General features: G+C 44.3%; 1 protein-coding gene across 2 annotated transcripts in view; it reads right to left on the bottom strand.

The window, feature by feature from the left end:
• The window catches only part of LOC127596803 (plexin-A1-like), a 193,560-nt gene extending 192,043 nt beyond the window's left edge, over nt 1-1,517 (bottom strand). The window contains exon 1 of one of the 2 annotated variants that reach the window (XM_052059677.1): nt 1,293-1,517. The gene's annotated coding sequence lies outside the window, so the exon portion shown is untranslated. The remainder of the gene's footprint in view (nt 1-1,292) is intronic. The other variant, XM_052059679.1, reaches the window with a different exon arrangement.
• Between the last annotated feature and the right edge of the window lie 15,074 nt (nt 1,518-16,591).

The following is a 16,591-nucleotide window of genomic DNA, read 5'->3' as shown; positions in this document are numbered from 1 at the left end:
TGGGGCAGGCTTGGCACTGCTCAGCCAACTTGTCTCACCTTCACTTTCCAATTTAACAAAAAAAAAAAAAGTGACGCCACTTCTATTTAGTTCTTTCACATGTGCCCACCCGTTGCATTTGCACATAGCTCATAACATTAGGTACCGGTGTCAAACTTGTTTTCACATGAGCCATCTCTTTGTTACAATTCACCTCAGTGTGCAATATAAGAGCACACCAACAATTACAGTTACCTATGCAAATTGCTTTTATGGTTCACATTTGGTGGAGTGAGGGAACAAACTACCCCAACCTACCCGCCCAAAAAATGTCATCTTTTATGAGACCGGGTACAGATTTATTTATATTCCAATTAAAACAGCTGGTGACGTAAGCTATCCAGAAGCTGAGCTGTGGTGTATTTGTTTGCTGACATGAACCCAGAACCAGAAGCAAGAACCCTCATAATAACCCCCCCCCCACCCCCATCATAAGACATCATTGCCCCTGCATTTCAAAATAATATGGCAGGATAGATCCGGCCCGCGAGCCTTATGTTTGACACCAGTGAGCTATAGAACCCTATGAACCATATCCGCCAGTTAAAGTTACTGCACTGCATCGCACTTCAGAGAGTCAGAGGCATAATATTTTGGCTACCTTGTGAGTAGATTAGATTAGTGCAGTAGATTAGAAACACCATTGAGGTTATTCAATCGTTTACCACCTACCAGTGCCAATGTCAGACGTGAGCATTATTATTTAAGCATAAGCTTTTTTTTTCCTCCTCTTTTTTTTCAGCGCTTGTGTTGGACGATGATACAGTGCAGGTGTCCCTAATGCTGTGGCCAGTGGGTGGATGCGTGGAGAGACGAGACTTTACAGCAGAGTGTGAAACCTTTGTGGAAATCGTTGTAAGTGTGACACCTGAATTATGGACACATTTTAATATTTATGATGGCGCAACGTTGCAAATTGGGCCACATAAAAGCGCGGACGTTCAAGACGGAACCACGCAGGATTTGAAGCCAACTCCCGCCTTAAAAGAACTTGAGCAGCACCGCTCGGGTGAGGAAAAGGAGTGTCGGTTGGTTTGCAAGATCGTCTGCGTCCTCGTGTGCGCACAAACGAACACGTTTTGATGGAATGGAAAGAGAATCTCATCAACAGACCCAGTCTATTCGTGAAAAGCGGACAACATGAGAGAAAACACAACAGTGAGACAAGGTTCGGAGAACCCGGAATGACCGCGGTGCACACTTTAAATGGGTGCATGGATGGAACAAGTGTGGACAAAAAGTTTTGTACTTACTGGTTCAAACAGTCCTTAACTGTAATTTCTGCCTTCAGAAAAACTCGTGAAAGATGTCATGGGGAGCAACAGAGGTGCAGTCCTTTAAATTCCCGGCCGAGATGTCAGGCGGCAGCAGAATCAGCTCCGGTCCGTAAACTCAGCTCGGCAGCTTCCTGCGCACATGAGAGCAGCAGCCAACATGAATGAGAGTGAGGCAGTTGGGCTCAGACATTCAATAATCCAGCGCGAGAAAGACAGTGAGAGAGAGAGAGCGAAAGAGAGAGAAAGAGAGAAACACAAGAGAGAACGCGAGAGAGCGAGACAGAGAGAGATGGGCGCCCCCTGGCGGTATAGTTGTGTTACAGCGCATGGTCAGTCGCGCCTCTCCATGTTGCCTCAAAGCGGCAGCATCGGACTCGTGCGATTCATTCCAGTTACATTACTCTGGTTTAGACGTATATTGGGTATTAAAATGTACGATTCAAATGTAAATCACTAGTCCGTTTATTTTCTATGGCGCTTGTCCCACATTTGGGTCGCTGGTGAACTGGAGACTATCACAGGTGACTTTGGGAGAGGAGCAAGGTCTTTTCAGATTGGAGAAAATCGATTGCAAAATGTTAAATAATCGCAAATATGACATGATTGCAAGCGTTTTTTTAAACAAATCCTCATTTCATTTAAATTTGGTTGACACTATTTTCTTTGATTTCTAAATTCAAATACAATTACAATATAACAATAAAAGTTCACGGAAATTGTGGATACGGTAATCCCTCGTTTATCGCGGATGATGGGGACCAAACCGAACGAAATCCGAAACGAAAATCCGTGAAGTAGCGTCCAATTAACATAAACACGTAAAATATATATATAGTGTATATATAATTTTTAAGTCCGCAAACTCTCCGCGAGAAGCTGCGAAACAACAGCGAGTCACATAGAGCAACATATACAGTACTGTACTCCATGTATATGTAAAAAAATAAATATATATTTTTTCAATATGTTTGAAAAAATCCACGATGCACTGAACCCGCGATAAAAAAAACAGCGAAGTAGCGAGGGATCACTGTACATAATATTATAAGGTGTATTTGTTTTCCACAGTCATTACAGCCCTTTGAGAGAAACCCAAACTCTGGCGCGGCTCACAATGAAAATGAATTTGACACTCCTGCTTTGGAATAAGTCATTTACTATCGTACAACCAAGTGGCGTCAAAGCACAGTTGATACCCAGGTCGAGCACCATTTTGTAATTCGGGATTCTCCACGGAATATTTTCTTCCCACTCGTGAAAAACATTCATGTTAGATTCATTGAAGTCTGCCTTTTCAATCAGCATGTGGGAATCGTTTTTGTCAATACATCAACCAGTACAAAGAGTATCCTGCCTCTCTCACGGGCAGATATTGTTGATTGGTGATTCTAACCACATAAATTGAGGGACATTCCCCAAGTTTTCACCAGCATGTCGCCATACCAACGCAGGGGGGAAACAAGCCGGATGCTGAGTACATAAACGTGCACGGTGGAAACACAGACCCCACCCTCATATCAGCTTCTCCACCCACATCTCAATACTGCCGCCTAGAAAGCAATGAGGAAACGGTCCGAGCTCACACTCAGGAGTGTCAAGTTGTGGTCCAATGATGCTTTCAGTGCACAAACTGGTGAATATTGAGGGAAGCTACGACTCAGGAAGGGGAAGTGGACATGAAGGAATACCTTTTTCATCCATCCTGGGCTTAAGCTCAAAATTTGCTGATGACGTCTCCACCATGAGACCATTACCGTCTACCTGAATCAAAAGCCCTGGCTGAATGCAGAGGTGAAGGCGAGGGCTGCTGCCTTCGGGGCATAAAAAACATCAGCACTAAAGGAAGCAAGAAGAGAGCTTGCTGCAAGCATCACGGAGGCTAAAATACTCTTATGCTCAGAAAATCCAGCGCTGCTTCATCTCCATTAGCCCTGGGAGTATGTCGAAAGGCATTTAAAGTATCCACAAAGTACGTCTGACTCCCACCACAACCCGATGACACGCCGCAGACATGAGAAGAACCCCGCAAAGAAGGTTTTCCTGCAAAGCTGCGGGCCCTGACATGATTCAGCCCCCCCAGGCGTGTATTGAGGAACGGTGCCCACCAGCTGACCCAGGTGCTAACAGACATCAGCAGTGGAAGTGGTCTCCGGTTACAAGTACTGTACTGCTTTGGGTTCCAGCTTTCCAACCTCACCTGTAAGCCGAAACGCTTCCTGTCTGTTGAAGAAGGCCCACCAACAGCCAGACATCCTCTGGAAGCTGCAACATGCTGGATTGGGCTGCCGTGTCTTGAGGAGTTTCTACAACAGATAACCCCCCCACCCCCCGCCCCCCCCAGAGGTCACAACTTGCGGTCTAGGGGGCCAGATCTGGCCCACAACATCATTTTACGTGGCCCGTGAAAGCAATTTATGTTAATCGGATTTCATGTTTCTTGCTAAAATACCAAAATTGCAAATTGTCTACATTTATGAAAAATTGGAGATATCGTAAGCATTTTTTGTGACCAATCCCCGTATTGAAAAATAATATTTGAACAAAGTTTTTCCTGGCTTCTGGTGTCAAATGAGTTCTTCATCAGTTTGTGTTCATGTAATATCAGGCGATTATATATTTAATTGGTTTCACAGGAATAACGGACCTCTGAAGGAAACAATAGTTATGATGTGGCCCACAAAAAAAATTGTTTGACAGCCTTATTTGAACACAAATGGTGCATCATCACATGTAGACAGACAATATGATGAGACCAACATGTGTATACTCGTTATCCTTTGTGGAAAAATGTCTACTATAAGTATTTTTACTGGGACTGTCGTAAAACTCTTTAGTGTGTCTTTATTTCTGTATTCACTGCCCCCTGGTGGCTAAGTTGTGCACACTAGAAGAATTACAAGGGATGGGACAACGGCATTTACATGATGTGGAATGATTATTTTCGACTTGAGTGTTTAACAAGGCATCGCTGCACATTATTCAAACAATTACAATCATTTCATGTTGCATTTGTGTTGAATTTATGAAACTCCCCCATACTGTGATCGTGCAATGACCTTTGAGGCCGCCATGTGGATATCATCTTGACAGCCGAGCCCGACTTAGTGATGACTCTGCAGTTTTCCCCCCACTTTGGGAGAGAGACAGAGGATGCGGTAAGTGGGATGATACCCTGCTGCTCACCTTACCGAGCACGTGACCCGTGCGTCTCATTTAAAAACGGCTCCAATAGATGTGCTCTGTTTTATTAATTACAAGCAGCACCTTGAAACTTCAATAATAAGAATAACTCCATTTAATCCCTGATTGTGAGCAATGGGGCGTTTGCGGTTGCGTCATCTTAATCATTCACAGAAGAGTAGACAGGGATTTTTTTTCATGTGACACTGCAGGTAATATCTCATAGCTGCCAACCTTTCCACCCTCGAAAAATAATAAAGAATAAAATACACAGAGAAGAGCTTGTTCCGGTAAGTCAGAGTCTTAGGGCCCCGCTGCTCACTCTCTATCAAGCTCATTCCTTAAGGGAAGTCCCAGTACAATAACGGCTTGTTAATACTGTATGTTCTACAGGCAATACGGTTCAACATTGTGTTGTAATATTCACTGCGGGCATCATAAGACAAGCTTTTCAATATACGTAATTTATTTTCTCTAACCAAATCTATTTAATGAAGAAACAAAAATTATTCACACTTGCAACGCATCAAATAATTGATGTAATGTATAAGATGTTACATATATGTATATTCTGTATTATACAATTACATTTTCACAATTTGGGGAGAAACAATGTATTCCTTTGCTTGGTATTGTATGATTTCATTTGCGGATGGAGGCTAAAACAAGCATGCTAGCGGCAAATCGTGATGCTATTTATCTTCTTTGCGGAGAGGGTTGGAGAACATTATAAACAGGAGAAGTCAACTCCAAAATGTTCTTTGCAACATTATGGCCTCACTAGTCTAAACGGGGCATTCTAATTAAAACTGTGTTGGTGGAATATGACTTGAACAGCAAAGTCCACTTGTTTTTATCCATCTCAAGGGGTGGCCATTTTGCCACTTGCTGGCGACTGAAAATGACATCACACTGCACAAAGGCTCAGGGTAATAACCGATCACGGCCTCCCTGCTTATGAGTTTGGTCATGTGACCTTTACAAGTTGAATTTAGTGGTTCGGACAATTTATTCGTAAAGGACTTGGGTGACCTATGATAAAATTTCAAAGGTTAATTGGCTTGCCTATTTTAATCCATCATATTCGTCAACACCATGTGATCTACTTTGCTTGGCGCAACATCTTTCAGATTGTTCAAAAAAAGTGTAAGCACATGAAAAACAGAGTTTCAGTATAACCATTAACATATGAAAAGTTGACCAGCAGAAGATCAAACAAACCAGCCTGAAAGAAGAAGAAAACCTTGCACATATCATTTTGAAAACAAGCAATCTTAAGTTGTGTAAAACTGTTACAAGACGAAAATCAAGCTCATTTACTGTATGAAGGTTGCCTAACAGATAATGTGGCCTGAGTCACCTACAGGCGAGGAAAATGTCAGACTTCCGCCAAAGAAAAAAAAAACATGAGAATTATTTCCACCCACAGCCCTTTCAGTCAAATATGATCATTTTAAGGCATTATGTGACATATGTAAAGTTGCTATTGCTCACTTTTTATCACTTTTGGGGAATCAAGCGTGAATCTGAACCCTGACACTAATGTTGCTTATATATCCAGTATGTGTATATACTGCATATATATTAAAAAAAAAAAAAAATCCTCGTCTCACCACTTGGGTGGTGTCCGTCCCTCATTCAGCTCGGGTCCTCTACCAGAGGCCAGGAAGCTTGAGGGTTCTGCGCAGTATCCTTGCTGTTCCCAGCACTGCACATTTCTGGACTGAGATGTCCGATGTTGTTCCAGGGATCTGTTGCAACCACTCATCTAGTTTGGGGGTCACTGCCCCGAGTGCTCCGACCACCACAGGCACGACTGTCACCTTTACCTTCCAGGCTCTCTCCACCTCCTCTCTGAGCCCTTGGTATTTCTCGAGTTTCTCATGTTCCTTCTTCCTGATGTTTCCATCACTTGGGACCGCTACATCCACTACAACGGCTTTCCTCTGCCCTTTATCTATGATCACGATATCTGGTTGGTTCGCCATTACCATCTTGTCAGTCTGGATCTGGAAGTCCCACAGGATCTTCGCTCTGTCATTCTCCACCACCTTCGGAGGTGTTTCCCATTTTGACCTTGGGGTTTCCAGTCCATACTCCGCACAGATGTTTCGGTAGACTATGCCAGCAACCTGGTTATGGCGTTCCATGTAGGCTTTCCCTGCCAGCATCTTACACCCTGCAGTTATGTGTTGGATCGTCTCAGGTGCCTCTTTGCACAACCTACACCTTGGGTCTTGTCTGGTGTGGTATATCTGGGCCTCGATGGCTCTGGTGCTCAATGCCTGTTCCTGAGCAGCCAGGATGAGTGCCTCTGTGCTGTCCTTCAGGCCAGCCCTCTCTAGCCACTGATAGGACTTCTTGAGATCAGCCACTTCAGTTATGGTCCGGTGGTACATCCCGTGTAGGGGCTTGTCCTCCCATGATGGTCCCTCTTCCAGCGCCTCATCTTCTGTTCCCCATTGTCTGAGACATTCTCTGAGTACGTCATCCGTTGGAGCCTTCTCCTTGATGTATTCATGGAGCTTGGATGTTTCATCCTGGACAGTGGCTCTCACACTCACTAGTCCCCGGCCTCCTTCCTTTCAGCTTGCGTACAGTCTCAGGGTGCTGGATTTGGGATGGAACCCTCCATGCATGGTTAGGAGCTTTCGGGTCTTAACGTCCGTGGTCTGAATCTCTTCCTTTGGCCACCTTATTATTCCTGCAGGGTATCTGATCACTGGCAGGGCATAGCTGTTTATTGCCCGGGTCTTATTCTTGCCATTGAGCTGGCTTCTTAGGACTTGCCTCACTCGCTGGAGGTATTTGGCCGTAGCCGCTTTCCTTGTTGCCAGTTCGAGGTTGCCATTGGCTTGTGGTATACCAAGGTACTTGTAGCTGTCCTCAATGTCTGCTATTGTTCCTTCTGGGAGTGAGACCCCTTCAGTGCGGACTACCTTTCCTCTCTGAGTCACCATCCGACTACATTTCTCAAGCCCGAATGACATCCCGATGTCGCTGCTGTAGATCCTGGTTGTGTGGATCAGGGAATCTATGTCCCTTTCGCTCTTAGCATACAGCTTTATGTCATCCATGTAGAGGAGGTGACTGATTGTAGCTCCATTTCTGAGGCGGTATCCATAGCCTGTCTTGGTGATTACTTGGCTTAGGGGGTTCAGTCCTATGCAGAACAGCAGTGGGGAGAGTGCATCACCTTGGTATATGTCACATTTGATGGACACTTGGGTAAGTGGCTTGCCATTGGCTTCAAGTGTGGTTTTCCACATCCTCATCGAGTTCGCAACGAAGGCTCTTAGAGTCCTGTTCACCTTATACAACTCCAAGCATTCAGTGATCCATGTATGTGGCATCGAGTCATAGGCTTTCTTGTAATCAATCCAAGCTGTGCACAGGTTGGTACGTCGGGACCTGCAGTCGTGTGCGACTGTTCTGTCAACCAGGAGTTGATGTTTGGCTCCTCTAGTATCTCTACCAATGCCCTTCTGTGCTTCGCTCATGTATTGATCCATGTGTCCACTTATCTTAGCCGCAATGATGCCTGACATGAGCTTCCATGTTGTGGAGAGACAGGTTATTGGCCGATAGTTGGATGGAACTGCACCCTTTGAGGGATCCTTCATGATCAGGATCGTTCGCCCTTCGGTTAGCCATTCTGGGTGAGTCCCATCCCTCAGCAGCTGGTTCATTTGTACTGCTAGGTGCTCATGGAGTGCTGTGAGTTTCTTTAGCCAGTAGGTGTGGACCATGTCCGGGCCTGGTGCTGTCCAGTTCTTCATATCTGAGACTCTTTCCTGTATGTCTGCCACTGTTATGGTAACTGGGTTCTGTTCAGGGAGGTTGCTGTGCTCCTCTCTCAGGGTCACCAGCCATTGTGCACTGCTGTTATGTGCAACCTCCTTCTCCCATATGCCTTTCCAGTACCTTTCAGTTTCTAGTCTTGGTGGGTCGGCTCTGTTGTTAGGACCTTGCCACTGAGCGTACACTTTCGCAGGTTGTGTTGCGAACAGCCTGTTTATTCGTCTGGCCTCATTCTCTTTCGTGTACCGCTTTAGGCGACTGGACAAGGCTTGGAGCCTTTGTTTGGCAGTTTCGAGTGCTTCAGGTATGGTCATCTGGATGTACCTCTCGGGTATCGGCCTTTTCATCACACCTCTCTGGGCCTCTGTCAATTGACTCACATCTTTACGGGCCGCCTTGATCTTAGCCTCCAACCGTCTTTTCCATGGTGGGTAACGTATCTCATGGCTTCCATGGTTGCTCTTATAGCCCAGAGTCTCCAGGATCACTGATGCTGAAGCGTATATCAGCTCATTGGTTTCTGTGATCGTTACGGTAGGGATCGCCCTCAGTGCTGCATTCACACTTTCTATGAGACTTTCAGATGGTACTTCACATAGCCGTTGTAATCGGTTTCTAGGTTGCCCAGCTTTCATTCTCGCCATGATCTTAGCTTTCAGGTCAGTTGCTGCCTCGCTCAGCATTTCATTCATTGGGGCTGGCCGCCCAATCTCATCATCTGCATTCATTGGGGCTTGCCTCCCAATCTCTTGTATGACGTCCTCCTCTGATCTGGCAGCCTGGGGCCCTTTGCCATGGAACCTGCGTTGTACCTCATCAATCTCAAGTTGTGACAGCAGTTGCCGTTTGTGGATGTTGGAACACTGAGCTACTAGTTGTTTCGTGGTCAACCGTGACTGTGGGTTTCGAAGTAACCATTCAGCCCACATTCTCTGCATGTAACCCCTCTGACTAGGGTTGCTTGAGTAGTAGCATTCCAACAGAGCCATGTTATCGCCTCTCGCCCATCTCCGCTTTGTTCCAGTAGCCCATTTTTCATCAAGGTGCTCTGGTTCCCCAGCACCTGACGCAGACCTTGTTTGGCCGGGCGACGTCTGAGCCGGCATGTCATTCGTTTTATTGTCTCTCATCATTGTATGAGGTAGGCATTAGCGTGAAGGATCTTGCCCAAGGACCCACACTGGATGGTGTTATGTGCTCATTTTTTGCCGCAAGCGGGATTCGAACCACCGACTCCCGTATGCCAAACCGATGCCTTACCAACTGAGCTATCCAGCCGCCATATATATATATATATATATATATATATATACACTGTATATTAAAGATATTTATTATTTTAAAAAATGAGATGGGTCTACTGATTTGATATTTTTGGGAAGCAAATTAAGGTTGCAATGGTTTGTGAATGTGCATCTTTCATTTTTTTTTAAATCCTATTGTGATACAGAAATAATCATGTCATCATCATTTTGGTCATGATTTGAGAGTTTAATCCAGTCACTTGTACTGTATTTAACTACCAACCTGTGGCATATTCTTAATCAACAGCATTCATTCCATGCCACAAACGCCTGATGACGCCAAACTGTAATTCAAAATCTCCAAGACTCGAACAGAGCATTTTTCATCAAACCTAATGGAAAGCTCGACCTATCTTTTTTTGGGCTCAGTGACAAAAGAGGGATCTTTGCAACATCGAAGCCCACTATGACAGAAACTGCACCCACCCACCATTACTGAAAAAGCGACGATGATGGGAAGATATAAAAAAAAAAAAAAGCAGGGGCGGATGATTCAAAGAGAACCAAGACGGCCAACTATGTTATTTTTGTGTCACAGCTTAAAGGACAACCAGTTGTCTGAGCTCTTCCCTCATACCTGCTTGATCTTTGTCACACATATAACAAAGGTCCGTGCGCGCAGGCCCCCAAATGAATGAAAGACCTGTCTTCTCTCAAGATCTCAGCCTGTATCTCCTCTGGATGCATCCGTAATTACAGCTCGGCCCTTAATGATCCACAGGGGAAAACTCCTAATTCTACAGCAAGCTGTGGGCTTTTGAACGTTTGTGTGTTTAAGTAGAAGTGTGCATTTTTGTAGTTGTGGTGTTTTTATGCTCACAAAAACAACAGTACATCAACACCTGAAAGCACAAACTATACAGTAAACTCAAACAAAAGAGTCCCAAACGGCCCAAAATTTCGCCAGAAAAAGAGACATTGGCTCCAAAACACCACCCTAAAATCAAATCGAATTATGGAGAAAAAAAATTAACAAAAGTTATAGAAATACATTCCACGAATAAGTGAATGTGCGGGTACTGAACTGCGAGTGTGTGGGAAGAGATGTCTCGCTCTCTCTTTCGTAAGTTATGAATTGGCTTTTAAAAACAAACGCTGAATCAGAATTTTCTGATTCAAATCAGAACAAGTCATAACATATTGCATGTGTATTGTCACAGAGGAATGTTTGGCACTCCCGTTTCAGTGTGATGTATGTACGCGAGGACTCCATATCACATTACGTTCGAGCACACCACCAGAAAATGTTGGCCAGTGTATGGAAATATTTGTCTGTGATGGGAGTTTGGACACTTGGATGTCAGACCTGAGACGACACGTTGACGTAGCGCTAGCTAGGTGGCAAGGGGCAAAGCAGATGGACTTAATTGACCAAAGCCAAAAAAGAAAACAGCCAGGATTCCATTGGTCAGGGACGAAAGAGGAGTCCTGGAATTTGACGTAAGCCATTTTAAACTAAAAAGTCAAACTTAGATATGGTAGTGGTCCCATATGACATCCTAAAGTTTGATGTCCAGTGTTTATTTAATCAACTGGACTACCAAGGAATTGCGCCACTATATCAAATACAGCATTGAAATATAGTAACACAATATTTGACATCAGATAGACTGTACAAATGAAATTGCTGGGAATATTACTCACTTGTCACCCAGTTGAGGCGTATAATTTATTTGAGGTGACGCCACTATTTTAGGGGAATAGGTGTTGTTATGGTACAACTGGTTTATTAATGAATGTGTCATTGCGGTGCTAAAGATGTCGATGGCCCAGCTAGGGGTGGGGTAGAAATGGAGGAGTTCAATGAAAATGTGACTGCGAAGAAAAAAAAAGATGCTGTTGATCGTAATTGCCTGGAGCGAAATTGCTGGTGTGTATTTCAGCTGAATTTTTTTTTTGCGCGTCAAGGCTCAGCATCTGCAATTATTTCCCGGGAAAGGATTCGGATGAACTTTGATATCACCCCTCCTTCTCCTCCCCCTCGTCTCCCTCTTTCTTTCTTCTTTCTGTCTTTCTTTTGTACTTTCTTTCTCAAAACTCCCCCTTGTTCCTCCCTCACTTGCCCTGGACCAATTTTGGGGTGGCAAGGCGATAGTTATCTAAATGCAAAGTGATGCTGTAATAGGGATGCTGTAATAGCATGCATCAAGGAGGCATAAATACCTGGCAAGACCCAAAGATGGAGGGAAGGATGGAGGGTGATTCGGAGGTGGGAGGGATCTCTGGTGACGGAGATGGAATACATGGACACACAGAGAACAAGATTGGGGCTTTAATGAAAAGCAGAAGTCGCTGATGGTGTAGTGGTACATTCACCTGACTTGTGTACAGGCGGCGTGGGATCGCTTCCTCAGTCGGTGACGATGTGGGTGTGAATGGTTGCTCGTCTCGATATGTTGCCCTGCGACTGACTGGCAGCCAGTCCGAGGTGTGGTCTGCCTTCAAATCAGCTGGGATAGGCTCCAGCAACTCCCCGCGACCCTCTTTCGGCTAAGAGGTGTTGATAGTGGATGGATAGATGGATGGATGAAAAACAGATTTATTGAAAAAAGAATGAGGGAAGGAGGGAGGGAGGGACAGAGGAAAAGGAATGAAAGAAAATTGAAGGTAAACAGAATCAAAGAGAAAGAAGGGGTACAAGGCAGGAGATGTGATGGAGGTGGGAGACTTCAAGAGAGGGAGAGGAATGAAGGAAAGCATCGAGCAGAAGAAATTAACTGGTACGCTTGGGAAATCATAGAACGTGAATTCAAACAAACGTGCAGTTAAAAACAGCGGACTGTATGAAGTTCAACGTACCGTTTCGGTTTTTATGTTTGGTGTGTTTCTACTCACTAAAATCAACTTCGTTCAAGTGATCAGTCTGTGACTTACACAGGCTAGCAGAGGAGTTGTGGAGATGAACAGAGGTGGGCATCGTCTGTCCGGTGAGTCAGGCGGTAAACTGCCATCAGTATTTCATCCGATGATGACGCAGAGGAAGGCGCAACAAGGGGGTTCAGTATCTTGCTCAAGGACACTGTGTCACAGACACAGATGCTCAAGGTTGAACACAAAACATTTGTTGGTCAGTTTGGTGATATTCGAGTGAACAGATCTCCATTATCTTGTTTTGAATAACAGAGTTTTTTTTTTAATCACTAAGTTGGGCTGGCCTGTTCTGTAGGTCACAAAAACAAGAGTGGGATATAAAATTGCAACCAAAAAAAAGCCAATATCCCAATTGTGGGGCGGACAAGGCAGATTGTATCTCGTTTTATTTGATCTTATAAAGTGAAAGCTGCTGTCATTGGGGAATGACGATATTCACGCCACTAATGATATTTTATATTTTCATATATTATATATAAATAATTATATTTTATATTTTAGAGGGTGCGGCCCGGTAGTCCAGTGGTTAGCACGTCGGATTCACAGTGCAGAGGTACCGGGTTCGATTCCAGCTCCGGCCTCCCTGTGTGGAGTTTGCATGTTCTCCCTGGGCCTGCGTGGGTTTTCTCCGGGTGCTCCGGTTTCCTCCCACATTCCAAAAACATGCGTGGCAGGCTGATTGAACACTCTAAATTGTCCCTAGGTGTGAGTGTGAGTGCGAATGGTTGTTCGTTTCTGTGTGCCCTGCGATTGGCTGGCAACTGATTCAGGGTGTCCCCCGCCTACTGCCCGAAGACAGCTGGGATAGGCTCCAGCACCCCCCGCGCCCCTAGTGAGGATCAAGCGGCTTGGAAGATGAATGAATGAATTTTAGAGGGTTGCCCGCTGATTCAGTGGCTAGCGAGTCAACCTCACAGTGCAGAGGTAGATTCCAGCTCCGACTGCTGCCTGTGTGGAGTTTTCATGTTCTCCCCGCGCCTGTGTGGGTTTTCTCCGGGTACTCCGGTTTCCACCCACATTCCAAAAACATGCATGGCAGCCTGATTGAAAAACTCCAAATTGTCTCTAGGTGTGAGTGTGAGTGCGGATGGTTGTTCGTCTCTGTGTGCCCTGCGATTGGCTGGCAACCGGTTCAGGGTGTCCCCCGCCAAATGCCCGAAGACAGCTGCGATAGGCTCCAGCACACCCTGAGACCCTTGTGAGGATAAAGTGGATGAGGAAATGGATGTATGGATATATTTTATATATATTACACGCCAGGAATGATATCTTTTTTGCAAATAAAAACAATATAAATGACATGTTCCTCCATTTTGAGGACTGTTCAGATTTTTCGTATTGTGTGTTTATGTGTTTGCATGCACGTGTGCGTTCTTGTCTGGGCCAAACCTCAAACTCATGGATTTGCTTCAGCCATTTACAGTGATTAAACTCACTCTTTCCATCTGCTGTGCATTCTTAATTGCAAGTTTTACGCCTGCAGGAATGCTTCACTGTGCAACATTGACGTTTAATAATGTCTGATGATTAGCTTGACACTTGACGTTTTGAAATAAGCAATGGATATCTTTCATTACATGGCAGCAGAATTTCCACCGACGTGTCTGGCTAGCTCTCAGATAATATTATATGTAGCGGACACAAACTCAAAATACGGAAGGTATTGGCAGCTTGAAAATGCAAATCTCTCTACTTTCTCCAGTGTTAATTTTCACGTGGTCGAAACGAGACACCTTGCATACCGATGCAAATTGTCAAGTCCCAGAATGCGTCACTTCAAGCTGTCATCACTGTTGTTCCCCTTTCTTATGTGTTCCATAATTTGCTGTGTGTCTTTATCTAGGAACCGGGCTACTGTATTTTATTATTTGTCCATATTTTCGGCACGATAAAGCACTTTGGAGTGTAAGGCGCACCTTCAATGAATGGCCTATTTTCATATACAGGACGCACCGCTTTATAGGGTGCATAGAATAGAAGCTACAACAGTGGCTGGGCTTGCGAGATGCATCCACTAGATGGAGCTACGCCAAAGGGAATACAATATAATACAGCTTTATTTATATAGCGCTTTCCCAACCGCTGCAGCTGTAACAAAGAACACAACATTTAAAATACGTCGTCCAAGAAATCGGAATATTGATCCCTCTGTATAAGGTGCATCGGACTATAAGGCGCACTGTCGGCTTTTGAGAAAATGTAATGATTTTGGGTGCACCTTATGGTGCGGAAAATATGGTAGTTAGTTCTGATTTACATACACGCGTGAGGGAAAACTGTCATCGCAACATGTGTGATTCTGATTCAAGTGTTGTCAAATGTCACTCAGTGCTGCACTCAAAAGGCAGTTAATGGCACTGTCATTTGATCATGATTGGTATGTGGTGGTGGCAGTCATTTGCAAAAGTAACTGCAGTTAATAGCACGTTAGATTAGTCGTTGCTTTAAAAAAAAAAGGAAAAAAAGGATAAACTACGGTAACGTGTTACTTTCAAACGTGACACTGGCGTCACTGTCAAGAGGATATTGATTTTTGTCAGGCATCCTTCTGCTTTCATATGAGCTAACAGGTATTTCTATGACGGTAATGCTCAAGCTTATATCTTCCCTGTGTGGCAAATGAAAGACAAAGCACCATTCGATTTCTACCAATCCTATTCCACAAAATCACCCCAGAGGAATAAATCATTTTTCCCACTTCTACGCTTTTGCCCCGGGCTTCCTTTTTTTGGAATAATCCCTTTTTCATTAGTTCTTCCTCCATTTTAATTCCTCATGCCCACCGGAAATATCAATGCAGATGGAAGTGGAGAGACAAGAAGAGGAGTGAATGTGTTATTAATTGCTCTGACGTGGATAAGATGTGCGGATCACGGCCGTCCCGGCAACACACTCTCCTCCAATTACATTTCAATTAACAACAGTCAGCCAGGCGTCGCCTCAAGATGCGCCAGCGAGATGATTGCTCTGTCAGTCAAAGCTGCGAGAGGAGCATTTGCAATTTGTCGACACCTGCCGTTTTTGCCGCTCGTTCTATCTTTCAAAATCTCTTTTAGTCTGTCTCTGTCGCGAGGAAGGGAAAACGCTCAAGTTCTTTTGACAAAATTCACTTTAGAAGCAGTCAAACTAAATGAATCGCTTGGTGTGTACGAACCCAATTCCAATGACGTTGGTACGTTGTGTTCAATTAAAAACAGGATAAAATGATTTGCAAAACATGTTCAAACTATCTTGAATTAAATATGCGACAAACACGAGAGATTTAATATTCAGACTGATCGATTTTATTGGTTTTGGCAAAGAATCATTGAATTCAAATTCTATGTTTCTAACACATTCCAAAAACTGATACAGCTGGCAAAAAAAGAAAAACAGCCGAACTGCGAACGAGAGGGTGCCAAGATGAGGTATAAACGGAGCTTCCCTGACGGAAGCGCGGTCATTCACAAGCTGGGACGCGGTTCACCTCTCGGTGAACAACTGTGTGAGACACACACACAAACACACACACACATGACCAGTGAAAACTTTGTAATTGTAAGTTTGTTTAAATTCTTGTCATTATCTAATAAAAATGTGTCATCATTTTAGGAACATGTTAAATTGCAGATGTATGAATCTTGCAATATCCAACCCATATCGCATATTGCATGATTTTTTTTTTGTTGCAGTCTAATTCTGTCTAATATGCAAGCTGCATTTCATGTGATTGACACTGACATTTTGGTAAACTCCGACTGGGGTGAATAAAAGTGGAGGTTATTCGGTTGTAAACCAAACGAAAGGTTTTTGCATCGCTCCAAAGTAGAGCTAACTTTGCAAAGTGTGCTTGTAAAAGCTGGAGTCATTTTAAGACGACTGCGAGGATATCAGACAGGTACAGGGGAAATAAATGAGAGAGGCATGTTTGGAATCGGTTGAACAGTCAGCGTTATCTCAAAAAGGTGCGGAATTGCCCCCATTGACGAGCCCCGCCTACGTCCATGGAACAACAGGCACACGGCTAAGCTTAAGGAAGCAAGTGTGGGAGCTGCAACGAGAAAAGCCTCAGCATATCTTCCGCTGCCCGAGTGGCTCCGCTCCCTCGCTCTCCTGTCTTTATTAAAGAGAACCACATGT

This window comes from Hippocampus zosterae, chromosome 2, assembly GCF_025434085.1.
Source record: "Hippocampus zosterae strain Florida chromosome 2, ASM2543408v3, whole genome shotgun sequence".
NCBI classification, from domain to species: domain Eukaryota; kingdom Metazoa; phylum Chordata; class Actinopteri; order Syngnathiformes; family Syngnathidae; genus Hippocampus; species Hippocampus zosterae.
This window is presented reverse-complemented; position numbering and strand designations above follow the sequence as displayed.